The following is a 19,280-nucleotide window of genomic DNA, read 5'->3' on the forward strand; positions in this document are numbered from 1 at the left end:
TATACAAGCATTATACACACTATCCATAAATATTATACATTTTGAATAAGTTTCTATACACTATGAACAAGTTTATACAAGCTATATATAAGTATTGTACATACTATATACAAGCATTATACATGCTATATAATAATATTATACACACTACGTATAAGTTTATACAAGCATTATGCATACTATATATAAGTTTATACACGCTATCTACAAATAATAAACACACTATGTACAATTTTATATATGCTATGTATAAGTATTATACATATTATGTATAAGTTTGTACACACTATGTATAAGCATTATTAATACTATGTACAAGTTTTATACACACTATATACAAATATATAATTATTATACATATTATTTACAAGTTTATACACGATATATACAAGCATTTTACAGATTAAAAATAAGAATTATACACACAATGTATAAGTTTATACACGCTATATATAACCATTATACACTCTATGAACATGGTATGTATAAGTTTTATATACACTATGTATAAGTTTATAAATGCTATGTACAAGCATTATATATAAATTATATAAGTTTATATACATTATGTACAAGCATTTTACACACTATGTTGAAGTTTGTACAAGCTATGTACAAGTATTATACACACTATGTACATGTTTATACACTATATGTATATTGATTATATAAACTATGAATAAGTTAAGCACATTATGTACAAGTTTATACACGCTATATATAAGAATTATACACACCATGTATAAGTTTATACACGCTATATATATAATTTTTACACATTATGTGCAGGTTTATACATGCTATATATAAGGCTTATAAATATTATGTATAAGTTTATAAATGCTATATACATAATTTTTACACACTATATACAAGTTTATATATGTTATGTACAAGCATTATACATGCTATGTACAAATATTATACACACTATGTATAAGTTTATATAAATATTGTACTTGTTAGGTAATAGTTTTTACATGCAATGTATAAGCACTATACATATTATGTATAAGTGTATATACGTTATATCAAAGCATTATAAATACTATGTACATGTTATATACGAGCATTGTCACACATTGTATACATGAACTATACACATTATATATAAATTTATACAAGCATTTTATACTACGTTCAATGTTATATACAAGTATTATACACACTATGTACATATTTATACATGCTGTGTATAAAATTATACACACTATTCATAAGTATTATATACTTTAAATAAGTTTATATATATTATGTATAAGTTTATACAAATTATATATAAGCATTGTACATGATATATACAAGTATTATACATGGTATATAAAAATATTATACATATTACGTATAAGTTTATACAAGCATTATGAATACTATATAGAAGTTTGTACACTATATCTATAAATAATATACATATTTTGTATAAGTTTATACACGTAATGTACAAGCATTATAAATATTAGGTATAAGTTTATACACACTATGTATAAGCATTATAAATATTATGTAAAAGTTTTATACACACTATATTCAAGTTTTACATGCAATATACAAGTATTATAAATACTATGTATAAGTTTATACATGATATGTACAAGCATTTTACACACTATAAATAAAAATTATACATACTATGTATAAGTTTATACATGCTAAATATAAGCATTATACACACTATGTATATGGTATATATAAGTATTATACACTCTATGTATAAGTTTATACATGCTATGTACAAGCATTATACACGACTTATATAAGTTTATACATACTATGTACAAGCATTTTACACACTATGTACTAGTTTGTACATGCTATGTATAAGTTTATACACGTAATGCATAAGTTTTATATACGTAATATATAAGTTTATACACACTATATATAAGTTTATACATGTTATGTACAAGTATTATTCACACTATGTATATGTTTATAAACAATATATATAAGTATTATAAAAACTATGTAAAAGTTTGTACATGCTATGTACAAGCATTATACACACGATGTACAAGTTTATATAAGTATTATAGATGCTATATACAAGCATTAAACACAGTATGTACAAGTTTACATAAGCATTATACACGCTATATACAAGTTTATACATTTTATGTACAAGTACTATACACACTATTTAAAAACATTATACACACTATATACAAGTTTATTCAAATATTATACACATGCCATGTACAGGCATTATACAGACTATGTACAAGTTTATACACGCTATGTATAAGGATTATGCAAACTATGAATAAATTTATACACATTATATACAAATTTATACACGTTATGTATAAGGATTATACACACCATGTATATATTTATACACACTATATATATAATTTTTTACACACTATATATATAATTTTTTACACACTATGTGCATGTTTATGCAAATTATGTATAAGGCTTATATATACTATGTATATGTTTATAAATGCTATATACATAATTTTTACACAATATGCATAAGTTTATACACGCTATGCATAAGTATTATACATACTTTATACAAGTATTATACACACTATGTACAAGCTTATACAAATATTATACAATTTATGCACAAGTTTATATATGATATGCATAAGTATTATACACATTATGTATAAGTTTATACACGTTATGTATAAATATTATACACATAATTTACACCCTATATACGAGTATTGCACACAATGTATACATGAATTATACATATTATATATAAGTTTATATAAGTAATATATACTATGCTCAATACTATATATAAGTATTATACACACTATGTACATATTTATATACGATATGTATAAACATTATTCATATGTATTATACACTCTAAATAAGTTTATATACATATGTATAAGTTTATACAAGCTATATATAAGTATTGTACATGTTATATACACGTATTTTACACACTATATAAAAGTATTATACATACTATGTATAAATTTATACAAGCATTATACATAATATATATAATTTTATACATGCTATATATAAATAATATACATACTATGTATAAGTTTATACACGCTATTTATAAGAATTATATATATTATATATAAGTTTTTACACACTATATACAAGCATTATAAATAATATGTACAAGTTTTAAACACACTATGTACAAGTTTAAACATGATATGTACAAGCAGTTTAAAAACTATAAATAATAATTAAACACACTATGTATAAATTTATACATGATATATATAAGCATTATATTTGGTATATATAAGTATTATATATATTATATATAAGTTTATATATTCTATGTACAAGCTTGTACATATCTTATATAAACTTGTACATAGTGTGAAAAATACGTGTACATTACATGTAAAACTTATAAATAGTGTGTATAAAAATTATACATAGTATTTATAATACTTATACATAGTGTGTACAAACTTATATCTAATATGTATAATGCTTGTACATAACGTGTATAAACTTGTATATAGTGTGTATATTATTTATAGATAGCATGTATAAACTTCTATAGGTATGCATAATGCTTGTATAAACTTATATGTTTCGTGTATAATACTTTTATATAGCGTGTATAATGCTTGTATATAGTATGTACAAAGCTTATATATAACTTGTACAAACTTGTATATGATCTATATAAACTTATTTAAAGTGTATAATACTTATGAATAGTATGTATAATGCTTGTACATACCGTATATAAATATGTACATAGTATATATAATACTTGTATATAGCATTGAATGTAGTTTAGAATGCTTATATAAACTTATATATAATGTGTATAATTCATATATACAGTGTGTGCAATGCTCGTATATAATGGGTACATAGCGTGTATAATGCTTGTACATAACATGTATAAACTTATATATAATGTATATAATGCTTATACATAGTATGTATAAATTTGTACATAACATTTATAATATTTGTATAAACTTGTACATAGTGTGTATAATACTTATACATTGCATATATAATGCTTGTATATAGCATGTATAAACTTGCACATTATATGTAAAAATTATGTATATAGTATTTATAAACTTATACATAGTATATATAAGCCTTATACATAGCATGTAAAAACTTACACATAGTGTGTACAAATTATATATATAGCGTGTATAACTTATACATGGTGTGTATAAATCTTATACATAGCGTGTATTAACATGTACATAATGTGCATAAACTTATTCATAATTTGTATAATCCTTATTTATAGGGTGTATAAACTTGTACATACTATGTATAATACTTATACATGATGTGTGTATAATATTTGAATAAACTTGTATATAGTGTATAATGCTTGTAAATAGTGTGTATAATGTTTGTACATAGAATGTATAAACTTATGCATAGTGTGTATAATGCTAGTATAAACTTGTACATAGTGTGCATAATGCTTGTACATAACATCTATAATACTTGTATAAACTTGTACATATTATATATAATGCTTGTACATAGTTTTTATAATGCTTATATATAGTGTTTACAAATATATACATAATGTATATAATGCTTTCACATAGCATATATAAACTTATTTATAGTGTGTATAAGCTTGTATATTACATGTATAAACATATACATAGTGTGTATAATACTTATACAAATCATGTACAAACTTGTATATTGTGTGTAAAATACTTGTACGTAACAAGTATAAACTTGTATAATTAATGTATAATTCTTGTACATAGCATATATAAATTTGTACATAGTGTGTATAATACTTATACATACAATATACATAGAGTGTAAAATACTTATTTATAGTGTGAATAAACTTATTCGTAATGTGTACAATTTTTATTTATAGTGTGTAAAATTCTAGTACATATCGTGTATAAACTTATACATAGTGTGTATAATACTTATATATTACATGTAAAATTTATATAGTGTGTATAATACTTATAAATAGTGTGTATAATGCTTATAATTTATATATATAATGCTTATACATAGCGTGTACAATGATTGTACATAACATGTATAAACTTATACATTACTTGTATAAACTTGTATATAGTGTGTATAATACTTGTACATAGTACGTACAAACTTGTACATAACGTGTAAAATGCTTGTACATAGCATGTATAAACTTTTATAATTAATGTATAATATTTTTATATAGCATGTATAAACTTATACATAGTGTGTATAATACTTATACATACTTTGTATATAGTGTGCATAAAACATATATTGCGTATATAAACTTATACATAGTGTGTATAATTCTTATTTATAGTGTGTAAAATGCTTGTACATATCGTGTATAAACTTGTACATAGTATGAAAATACTTGTATATTGCATGTAAAATTAGTAAATAGTTTGTATAAAACTTGTACATTGTGTTTATAATGCTTATACATACAGTGTATAAACATATATATAATATGTATAATGCTTGTAAATAACGTGTATAAACTTGTACATAGTGTGTATATTATTTATATATAGCTTGTATAAACTTCTATAGGTATGCATAATGCTTGTATAAACTTATATGTTGTGTGTATAATACTTTTATATAGCGTGTATAATGCATATATATAGTATGTATATTACTTATATATAGCTTATATAAATTTATATATAGTGTATATAAACTTATTCGGATTGTATAATACTTATAAATAATGTGTATAATGCTTGTACAGACCGTATATAAATATATACATAGTATGTATAATACTTATGTATAGTATTAAACGTAGTGTAGAATGCTTTTATAAACTTATATATAATGTGTATAATTTATATATACAGTGTGTGCAATATTCGTATATAATGGGTACATAGTGTGTATAATACTTGTACATAACATCTATAAACTTATACATAATATGTATAATGCTTATACATAACATGTATAAACTTGTACATAACATTTATAATATTTGTATAAACTTGTACGTAATGTGTATAATACTTGTATATAGCACATATAATGCTTGTACATAGCGTGTATAAACTTGTACATAGTATGTAAAAATTATATATATAACGTTTATAAACTTATACATAGTATGTATAAGCCTTATATATAGCATGTATAAACTTGTACATAGCGTATAAAAATTATGTATATAGCATGTATAAACTTATACATGGTGTGTATAATCTTAATACATAGCATGTATAAACTTATACATAATGTGCATAAACTTATTTATAGTTTGTAAAATCCTTATAAATAGCATGTATAAACTTGTACATTGTCTGTATAATGCTTGTATATAGAGTGTGTATATATTTGAATAAACTTATATATAGTATGTGAAATGCTTATAGATAGTGTGTATAATGTTTGTATATATAATGTATAAACTTATGTATAATGTGTATAATGCTTGTACAAGCATTTATAATACTTGTATACACTTGTACATAGTGTGTATAATGCTTGTACATAGCATGTACAAACTTATACATAGTTTTTATAATGCTTATATATAGTGTGTATAATATTTATACATAGCATGTATAAACTTATATGTAGTGTGTATAAACTTGTACATTACGTGTATAAACTTGTACATAGTGAGTATAACACTTGTATATGACATGTACAAACTTGAACATAGTGTGTAAAATTATTGTACATAGCGTGTATAAACTTGTATAATTCAGGTATAATGCTTTTACATAGTATGTACAAACTTATACATAGTGTGCATAATACTTATATCTACTATACACATAGTGGGTATAATGCTTATATATAGCATGTATAAACTTAAACATAGTGTGCTTAATTGTTATTTATACTATTTAAAATGCATGTATATATCGTGTATAAATTTTTACATAGTGTGTAAAATATTTATATATTGCATATAAAACTTTTACATATTATGTATAAAACTTGTACATAGTCTTTATAATGCTTATACATAGTGTGTACAAACTTATACATAATAAGTATAATCCTTGTACAAAGCGTGTATAAACTTTTACATAGTATATATATTATTTATAGACAGCGTGTATAAACTTTTACAAATTATGTATAATGCTTGTATAAACCTATATGTAGTGTGTATAATACTTTTATATAGAGTGTAAAAGGCTTGTATATAGCATGTTCAATGCTTATATATAGCTTGTATAAACTTGTACATAGTGTATATAAACTAATTCAGAGTATATAATTATTATGAATAATGTGAATAATGCTTGTACATGGCGTGTATAAATATCTACATAGTGTGTATAATACTTGTATATAGCATTGAACGTAGTGTAGAATGCTTGTATAAACTTATATATAATATGTATAATTAATGTATACAGTGTGGGCAATACTCGTATATAGCCTGTACATAGTGAGTATAATACTTGTACATAATGTGTATAAATTTATATATAATATGTATAAACTTGCACATAGTGTGTAAAAATTATGTTTATAATATTTATAAACTTATACATAGTATGTATAAGTCTTATATATAACATGTATAAACTTACACATAGTGTATAAAAATAATATATATAGCATGTATAAACTTATACATGCTGTATATAATCCTTATACATAGCGCGTATAAACTTATACATAATATGCATAAACTTGTTCATAATTTGTATAATCCTTATACATAACGTGTATAAACTTTTATATAGTTTGTATAATGCTTGTACAAAGCGTGTGTATAATATTTGAATAAAGTTTTTTATAGTATGTATAATGCTTATAAATAGTGTGTATAATGCTTGTAATATAATGTATAAACTTGTACATAATATATATAATTCTTGTATAAACTTTTATATAGTGTGGATAATACTTGTACATAGCATCTATAATACTTGTATATAAATTTTTACATAGTGTGTATAATAATTATACATAGCATATACAAACTTGTACATAGTTTTTATATTACTTATATATAGTGTTTAAAAATATATACATAGTGTGTATAATGCTTGTACATAACTAGTATAAACTTGTATATAATGTGTATAATTTGTACATTGCTTGTATGAACTTGTACAAAATGTGTAAAATACTTATATATAGCATGTACAAACTGATACATAGTGTGTAAAATACTTGTACATAGCGAGTATAAATTTATATAATTCATGTATAATGCTTGTACATAGCATGTATAAACTTATATGTAGTGTATATAATATTTATAAATATCATAAATATAATATGTATAATGCTTATATATAGCGTGTATAAACTTATACATAGTGTGTATAATTTCTTTTTATAGTGTGAAAAATGCTTGTACGTATTGTATAAGCTTGTAAATAATATGTAAAATACTTATTTATTGCATGTAAAACTTGTACATAATGTGTATAAAACTTATACGTAATATATAATGCTTGTACATAGCGTATATAAACTTGTACATAGTGTGTATATTATTTATAGATAGCGTGTATAAACTTCTACATATTATACATAATGCTTGTATAAACTTATATGTAGTGTTGTATAATACTTTTATATAGCTTGTATAATGCTTGTATATAGCATTTATAATGCTTATATATAGCTTATATAAACTTGTACATACTGTATATAAACTTATTCAGAGTGTATAATAGTTATGAATAATATGTATAATACTTGTATATAGCGTGTATAAATATTACATAGTGTGTATAATATTTGTATATAGCATTGAACATAGTGTAGAATGCTTGTATAAACTTATATATAATGTGTATAATCCATATATACAGTGTGTGCAATACTCGTATATAGCATGTACATAGTGTGTATAATGCTTCAACATAACTTGTATAAAATTATACATCATGTGTATAATGCTTATATATAGTATGTATAAACATGTATATAATATGTATAATATTTGTATAAATTTATACATAGTGTGTATAATACTTGTACATAGCATGTATAATGCTTGTACATAACGTGTATAAACTTGCACATAGTGTATAAAAATTATATATATAGCGTTTATAAACTTATAATAGTATGTATAAGCCTTATACATAGCATGTATAAACTTGCACATAATATATAAAAATTATATATAAACATGTAAAAACTTATACATTGTGTGTATAATCCTTATATATTGAGTGTATAAACTTGTACATAATATGCAAAAACTTATTTATAGTTTGTATAATCCTTATATATTGCGTGTATAAACTTATACTTAGTCTGTATAATACTTGTACATAGCGTGTATAATGTTTGAATAAACTTGTATAGAATGTGTATAATTCTTATAAATAGTGTGTGTAATGTGTGTACATAGAATATATAAACTTGTATATAATATATATATTACTTGTATAAACTTGTATATAGTATGTATAATATATGTACATAACATCTATAATACTTATATAAACTTGTATATAGTATGTATAATACTTGTACATAGCATGTAAAAACTTGTAGATAGTTTTTATAATGCTTATATATAATGTTTACAAACATAAACATAGTGTGTATAATGCTTGCGCATAGCATGTATAAACTAGTATATAATGTGTATGAACTTGTACATTGCGTGTATAAACTTGTACATAGTGTGTATAATACTTATGCATAGCAAGTACAAACTTGTACATAGTGTGTAAAATGCTTGTACATAGCGTGTATAAACTTGTATAATTCATGTATAATACTTGTACATAACATGTATAAACTTATATATAATATATATAATAATTATATATATCATATATATTTTATACATAGAGTGTATAATTCTTATTTATAGTGTGTAAAATGCTTGTACATATCGTGTATGAACTTGTACATAGTGTGTATAATACTTGTATATTGCGTATAAAACTTATATATATTGTGTAAAAAACTTGTACATGGTGTTTATAGTGCTTATACATAATATGTACAAACTAATACATAATATTTTTAATGCTTGTATATAGTGTATATAAACTTGTACATAATATGTATATTATTTATAGATAGTGTGTATAAACTTGTACATAGTATGCATAATGCTTGTATAAACTTATACGTAGTGTGTACAATACTTTTATATAGCATGTATAATGCTTGTATATAGTATGTACAATGCTTTTATATAGCTTTTATAAACTTATACATAGTGTTTATAAACGTATTCAGAGTGTATAATACTTATTAATAGTATGTATAATACTTATACATTACTTGTATAAATATTTACATAGTGTGTATAATACTTGTATATAGCATTGAACTTAGTGTAGAATGCTTGTATAAACTTATATATAATATGTAGAATTCATGTATATAGTGTGTTTAATGCTCGTATATAATGTGTACATAGTGTGTATAATGCTTGTACATAATATGTATAAACTTATAAATAATGTGTATAATACTTTTACATAGTATGTATAAACTTGTACATAACATGTACATATTTGTATAAACTTATACATAGTGTATATAATGCTTGTACACAGCATGTACAAACATGTATATAATTTTTCTAATGCTTATATATAAGGTTTATAAATATATACATAGTGTGTATAATGCTTATATATATAATTCATAAACTTGTATATAATGTGAATAAACTTGTACATTAAGTGTATAAACTTGTATATAGTGTGTATAATATTTATACATAGCATGTACGAACATGTACTTCATATATAAACTTATATAATTCATGTATAATGCTTATACATAGTATGTATAATACTTATACATACCATGTATATAATATGTTTAATGCTTATATATATAGCGTGTATAAACTTATAGATAGTGTGCATATTTCTTATTTATAGTGTGTAAAATACTTGTACATATCGTGTATAAACTTGTTCATAGTGTGTATAATACTTGTATATTGCATCTAAAACTTATACGTAGTGTGTATAAAGCTTGTACATAGTATTTATAATGCTTATATATGGTGTATTTAAACTTATACATAATATGTATAATGCTAGTACATGGCATGTATAAACTTGTACATAATATGTATTTTATTTATAGATAGCCTGTATAAATTTCTACATAGTATGAATAATGCTTGTATAAACTTATACGTAGTGTGTATAATACTTTTATATATCGTATATAATGCTTGTATATAGCATGTACAATGCTTATATATAGCTTGTATAAACTTGTACGTAATATATATAAACTTATTTAGAGTATATAATACATATGAATAATGTGTATAATGCTTGTACATAGCATGTATAAATATGTATATAGTGTGTATACTACTTATATACAGTATTGAACGTAGTGTAGAATACTTGTATAAACTTATATATAATGTGTAGAATTTATGTTTTTTGTGTATGTAATGCTCGTATATAATGTGTACATAATGTATATAATGCTTGTATATAATATGTATAAACTTATACATAATGTGTATAATATTTTTACATAGCATATTTAAACTTGTACAAAACATGTACAATATTTATATAAACTTATACATAGTGTATATAATACTTGTATAGAACATGTATAATGCTTGTACATAGCATGTAAAACTTTCACATAGTGTGTAAAATTATGTATATAGCGTTTATAAACTTATACATAATATGTATAAGTCTTATACATAGCATGTATAAACTTGCACTTAGTGTATAAAAATTATGTATATATCGTGTACAAACTTATATATAGTGTGTATAATACTTATAAATAGTATATAATGCTTGTACATAATATCTATAATACTTGTATAAACTTGTACATAGTATGTATAATGCTTGTACATAGTTTTTATAATACTTATATATAGTGTTTACAAATATATACATAATGTGTATAAAGCTTGTACATAGCATGTACAAACTTGTATATAGCATGTATAAACTTATACATTATGTGTATAAACTTATATATAATGTGTATAATACTTGCACATAGTATGTACAAACTTATACATAATGTGTAAAATATTTATACATAGTATGTATAAGCTTGTATAATTTATGTATAATGCTTGTACATATATGTATAAACTTATACATAGTGTGTATAATATATATACATACTATGCACATATTATGAATAAAGCTTATATATAAAATATATAAACTTATACATACGGTATATTATTCTTATTTATATTATGTAAAATGCCTGTACATATCGTGTATAGACTTGTACATAGTGTGCATAATATTTATAAATTGCATGTAAAATTTATACATAGTGTTAATAATGATTATATATAGTGTGTACAAAATTATACATAATATATATAATGATTGTACATAACATTTATAAACTTGTACATAGTGTATATATTATTTATAGATAGTGTGTATTAACTTCTACATAGTATGCATAATACTTGAATAAACTAATACGTAGTGTGTATAATATTTTAATATAGTGTGTATAATACTTGCATATAAAATTTATAATGCTTATATATAGCTTATATAAACTTGTACATAATGTATATAAACTTATTCTAAGTGTATAATACTTATGAATAGTATGTATAATCATTGTACGTAGCGTGTTTAAATATGTACATAGTGTGTACAATACTTATATATAACATTGAACATAATATAGAATTTTTGTATAAACTTATATATAATATGTATAATTCATGTATACAATGTGTGTAATGCTCGTAAATAACGTGTACATAGTGTGTATAATGCTTGTACATAATGTGCATAAACTTATACATAATGTGTATAATATTTATACATAGAATGTATAAACTTGTACATAACATATACAATATTTATATAAACTTGTACATAGTGTGTATAATAGTTATACATAGCATGAATAATGCTTGTACATAGCATGTATAAACTTGCACATAGTGTGTAAAAAATATGTATGTAGCGTTTATATACATATACATAGTATGCATAAGCCTTATATATAACATGTATAAACTTGCATATAGAATGTAAAAATTATGCATATAACATGTATAAACTTATACATGGTGTGTATAATTCTTATTCATAGTATGTATAAACTTATACATTTTGTGCATAAACTTATTCATAGTTTGTATAATCCTTATACATAGCGTGTATAAACTTGTATATAGTCTGTATAATGCTTGCACATAATGTGTGTATAATATTTGAATAAACTTATACATAGTGTGTAAATTGCTTATAAATAGTGTATATAATGCTTGTACATAGTTTGTATAATACTTATATAAACTTATACATAGTGTATATAAAGCTTATACGTAGCATCTATAATACTTGTATAAACTTGTACATAGTGTTTATAATACTTATACATAGCATGTATAAACTTGTACATAGTTTTTATAATGCTTATATATAATATTTACAAATATATACATAGTGTGTATAATGCTTGTACATAGTATATATAAAATTATACATAGTATGTATAAACTTATACATTATGTGTATAAACTTATTTATAGTGTGAATAATACTTATACATAGTATGCACAAACTTGTACATAGTATGTAAAATGTTTGTACATAACATGTATAAACTTGTATAATTTATATATAATGCTTTCTACATAGTATGTATAAACTTATACATAGTGTGTATAATACTTATGCATATCATGTATGTAGTGTGTATAATGCTTATATAAAGCATCTATAAATTTATACATAACTTGTACATAATGTGTATAAAACTTGTACATATTATTTATATTACTTATTCATAGTGTATACAAACTTATACATAATATGTATATTGCTTGTACATAGCGTGTATAAATATGTACATAGTATTTATATTATTTTTAACTAGCGTGTATAAAATTCTATATAGTATGCATAATACTTGTATAAACTTATACGTAGTGTGTATAATACTTTTATATAGCATATATAATGTTTGTATTTAGCGTGTACAATGCTTATATATAGCTTGTATAAACTTGTACATAGTGTATATAAACTTATTTAGAGTGTATAATGCTTATAAATAGAGAGTATAATGATTGTAAATAGCGGTTATAAATATGTACATAGTGTGTATAATACTTGTATATGACGTTGAATATAGTGTAGAATGCTTTTATAAACTTATATATAATGTGCATAATTCATGTATATAGTGTGTGCAATGCTTGTATATTGTATGTATATAAAGTGTATAATACTTATACATAACGTTTATAAACTTATACATAATGTGTATAATGATTATACATAGTATGTATAAATTTATACATTATGTGTATAATACTTGTACATAGCATGTATAATATTTGTACATACAATGTATACACTTATACATAGTGTAAAAATTATGTATATAGCACGTATAAACTTATACATGGTGTGTATAATCCTTAGACATAGCTTGTATAAACTTGTACATAATGTGCATAAACTTGTTCATATTGTATATAATCCTTATACATAGCATGTATAAACTTGTGCATAGTCTGTATAATTCTTGTACATATCGTGTGTATACTATTTGAATAAACTTATACATAGTGTGTACAATGCTTGTAAATGCTGTATATAATTCTTGCACAAAGATTGTATAAACTTGTACATAGTGTATATAATACTTGTATAAACTTGTATATAGTGTGTATAATGCTTGTACATAGTATCTAAAATACTTGTATAAACATATACATAAAATGTATAATACTTGTACATAGAATGTATAAACTTGTACATAATTTTTATAATGCTTATATATAGTGTTTACAAACATATACATAGTATGTATAATGCTTGTACATAGCATGTATAAACTTATATATAGTGTGTATATTCTTGTACATTACATGTATAAACTTGTATGTAGTGTGTATAATACATGCACATCGCATGTAGAAACTTATACATAGTGTGTAAATTTTTTATACATAGCGTGTATAAACTAGTATAATTAATGTATAATGCTTGTACATAGCATGCATAAACTTATACATAGTGTGTATAATACTTATGCATACCATGTACATAGTGTATATAATACTTATATATAACGTGTAAAAACTTATACATAGTGTGTATAATTCTTATTTATAGTGTGTAAAATGCTTGTACATATCATATATAAACTTGTATATAGTGTATAATACTTATATATTACATGTAAAACTTCTACATAGTTTGTATGAAACTTATATATAGTATTTATAATACTTATAAATTGTGTGTACAAACTTATACATTATATGTATAATGTTTGTACATAGCGTGTATAAACTTGGACATAATATGTATATTATTTAAAGATAGCTTGTATAAACTTATACGTAATATGTATAATGTTTGTATATAATATGTATAATGCTTATAAATAGTTTGTATAAACTTGTACATAGTATATATAAACTTATTTAAAGTGTATAATATTTATGAATTGTGTGTATAATGCTTGTACATATCGTGTATAAATATGTATATAGTATGTATAATACTTGTATATAATATTAAACTTAATGTAGAATGCTTGTATATACTTATATATAATATGTATAATTCATGTATGTAATGTATGCTATGCTCGTATATAGTGTGTACATAGTATGTATAATGCTTGTACATAACATGCATAAATTTATACATAATGTGTATAATGCTTATACATAGCATGTATAAACTTGTATATAGCATGTATAATATTTGAAAAAATTTATATATAGTGTGTATAATACTTATATATAGCATGTATAATGCTTGTACATAGAGTATATAAACTTACACATAGTGTGCAAAAACTAAGTATATAGCGTTTATAAACTTAAACATAGTATGTATAAGCCTTATACATAACATGTATAAAGTTGCACATAGTTTGTAAAAATTATGTATATAGTGTGTATAAACTTATATATGGTGTGTATAAGCCATATACATAGTATGTATAAATTGTACATAATTTGCATAAACTTATTCATAGTTTGTATAATTTTTATACATAGTACGTATAAACTTATATATAATCTCTATAATGCTTGTACATAGCATGTGTATAATGTTTGAATAAACTTGTACATAATGTGTATAATGCTTGTAAATAGTGTGTATAATTCTTGTACATAGAATGTATAAACTTGTATATAGTGTGTATAATGCTTGTATAAACTTATACATAGTGTGTATAATGCTTGAACATAATATCTATAATACTTGTATAAACTTATACATAGTGTGCATAATGCTTATACACAGTATGTACAAACATGTATATAGTTTTTCTAATGCTTATATATAAGGTTTATAAACATATACATAGTGTGTATAATGCTTATATATAGCATTCATAAATTTGTATATAGTGTGTATAAACTTATACATTAAGTGTATAAATTTATATATAGTGTGTATAATACTTATACATAGCATGTACGAACATGTACATCGTATATAAACTTATATAATTCTTGTATAATGCTTATACATAGTGTGTATAATACTTATACATACCATGTATATAATATGTATAATGTTTATATATATATAGCATGTATAAACTTATAGATAGTGTGCATAATTCTTATTTATAGTGTGTAAAATACTTGTACATATCGTGTATAAACTTATTCATAGTGTGTATAATACTTATATATTGCATCTAAAACTTATACGTAGTGTGTATAAAGCTTGTACATAGTATTTATAATGCTTATTTATGGTGTATTCTAACTTATACATAATATGTATAATACTTGTACATGACATATATAAACTTGTATATAATGTGTATTTTATTTATAGATAGCCTGTATAAATTTCTATATAGTATGCATAATGCTTATATGAACTTATATATAGTGTGTATAATAATTTTATATATCGTATATAATGCTTGTATATAGCATGTACAATGCTTATATATAGCTTGTATAAACTTGTACATAATATATATAAACTTATTTAGAGTATATAATACATATGAATAGTGTGTATAATGCTTGTACATAGCATGTATAAATATGTATATAGTGTGTATACTACTTATATATAGTATTGAACGTAGTGTAGAATGCTTGTATAAACTTATATATAATGTGTATAATTCAGGTATACGGTGTGTGGAATAATCGTATATAGCGTGTACATAGTGTGTATAAAGCTTATACAAAACATGTATATACATATACATAATATGTATAATGCTTATATATAGCATGTATAAACTCGTACATAACATGTACAATATTTATATAAACTTATATATAGTGTATATAATACTTGTATATAGCATGTATAATGCTTGTAAATACCGTGTATAAACTTACACAGAATGTGTAAAAATTATGTATATAACGTTTATAAACTTATATATAGTATGTATAAGCCTTATACATATCATGTATATAGTTGCATATAGTGTGTAAAAATTATGTATATTGCAAGTATAAACTTATACATGGTGTGTATAATCCTTATACATAGCATTTATAAAATTGTACATGTTATGCATAAACTTATTCATAGTTTGTATAATCCTTATACGTAGCGTGTATAAACTTATACATAGTTTGTATAATGCTTGTACATAGCATGTGTATAATGCTTGAATAAGTTTGTACATAGTGTGTATAATGCTTGTATATAAACTTATATATAGTTTGTATAATGCTTGTATAAACTTGTGTATAGTGTGTATAATGCTTGTACATAATTTTTATAATACTTATATATAGTGTTTATAAATATATATATATATATATATAGTGAGTATAATACTTGTACATTGCATGTATAAACTTATATATAATATGCAAAAACTTATATATTATGTGTATAAACTTGTAGATAGTGTGTATAATATTTGAGCATAACATGTACAAACTTATAGATAGTATTTAAAATACTTGTACATAGCGTGTGTAAACCTGTATAATTCATGTATAATGCTTGTATAAAGCATATATAAACTTGTACATAGTGTGCATAATATATATACATATAATATACATAGTGTGTATAATGCTAATATATAGTATGTATAAACTTATACACAGTGTGAATAATTCTTATTTTTAGTTGGTAAAATGCTTGTACATATCATGTATAAACTTTTATATAGCGTGGTAATGCATGTATATTGCTTGTAAAACTTGTACATAATGTGTATATAACTTGTAAATAGTATTTATAATGCTTATACATAGTGTGTACAAACTTATACATAATATGTATAATTCTTATACATAGCATGTATATACTTGTACATAGTGTATATATAATTCTTATTAATAACGTGTATAAACTTCTACATATCATGCATAATACTTGTATAAACTTATACGTAGTGTGTATAATACTTTTAGATAACATATATAATGCTTGTATACAGCATGTAAAATACTTATATATAGCTTGTATAAACTTGTACATAGTGTATATAAACTTATTTAGAGTGTACAATATTTATGAATAGTGTGTATAATTCCTATACATAGCATGTATAAATATATACATAGTGTGTATAATACTTATATATAGCATTAAACATAGTGTAGAATGCTTGTATAAATTTATATATAATGTGTATAATTTATGTATACAGTGTGTGCAAAACTTATATATAGCGTGTATATAGTGTGTATAATACTTATATATAACGTGTATAAACCTATACATAATTTGTATAATTCTTATACATAGCATGTATAAACTTGTTCATAGAATGTACAATATTTGTATAAACTTATACATAATATGTATAATACTTGTACATTATTTGTATAATGCTTATACATAGCGTGTAATATAGTGTGTAAAAATTATGCATATAGCGTGTATAAACTTATACATGGTGTGTATAATCCTGATACATAACGTGTAAAATTTTATAAATAACATTCATAAACTTGTTCATAATTTTTATAATTATTATATATAGCGTGTATAAACTTATAGATAGTATGTATAATTCTTGTACATATCGTGTGTATAATGTTTGAATAAATTTGTACATAGTATGTATAATGCTTGTAAATAGAGAGTATAATGCTTGTACATAGAATATATAAACTTATACAAAGTATGTATAATGCTTGTATAAACTTATACATATTATGTATAATGCTTGTATAAACTTGTACATAGTGTGTATAATGCTTGTACATAGCATATACAAACTTGTACATAGTTTTTATATTGCATATATATAGTGTATATAAATATATACATAATGTATATAATGCTTACACATAACATGTATAAATGTATATAGAGTGTGTATACTCTTATACATTACGTGTATAAACTTGTACATAGTATCTATAATACTTGTATATAGCATGTACAAACCTGTACATAGTTTGTCAAATGCTTTTACATAGCGTG

This window comes from Dendrobium catenatum, unplaced genomic scaffold, assembly GCF_001605985.2.
Source record: "Dendrobium catenatum unplaced genomic scaffold, ASM160598v2 original_scaffold_171827, whole genome shotgun sequence".
NCBI lineage: Eukaryota > Viridiplantae > Streptophyta > Magnoliopsida > Asparagales > Orchidaceae > Dendrobium > Dendrobium catenatum.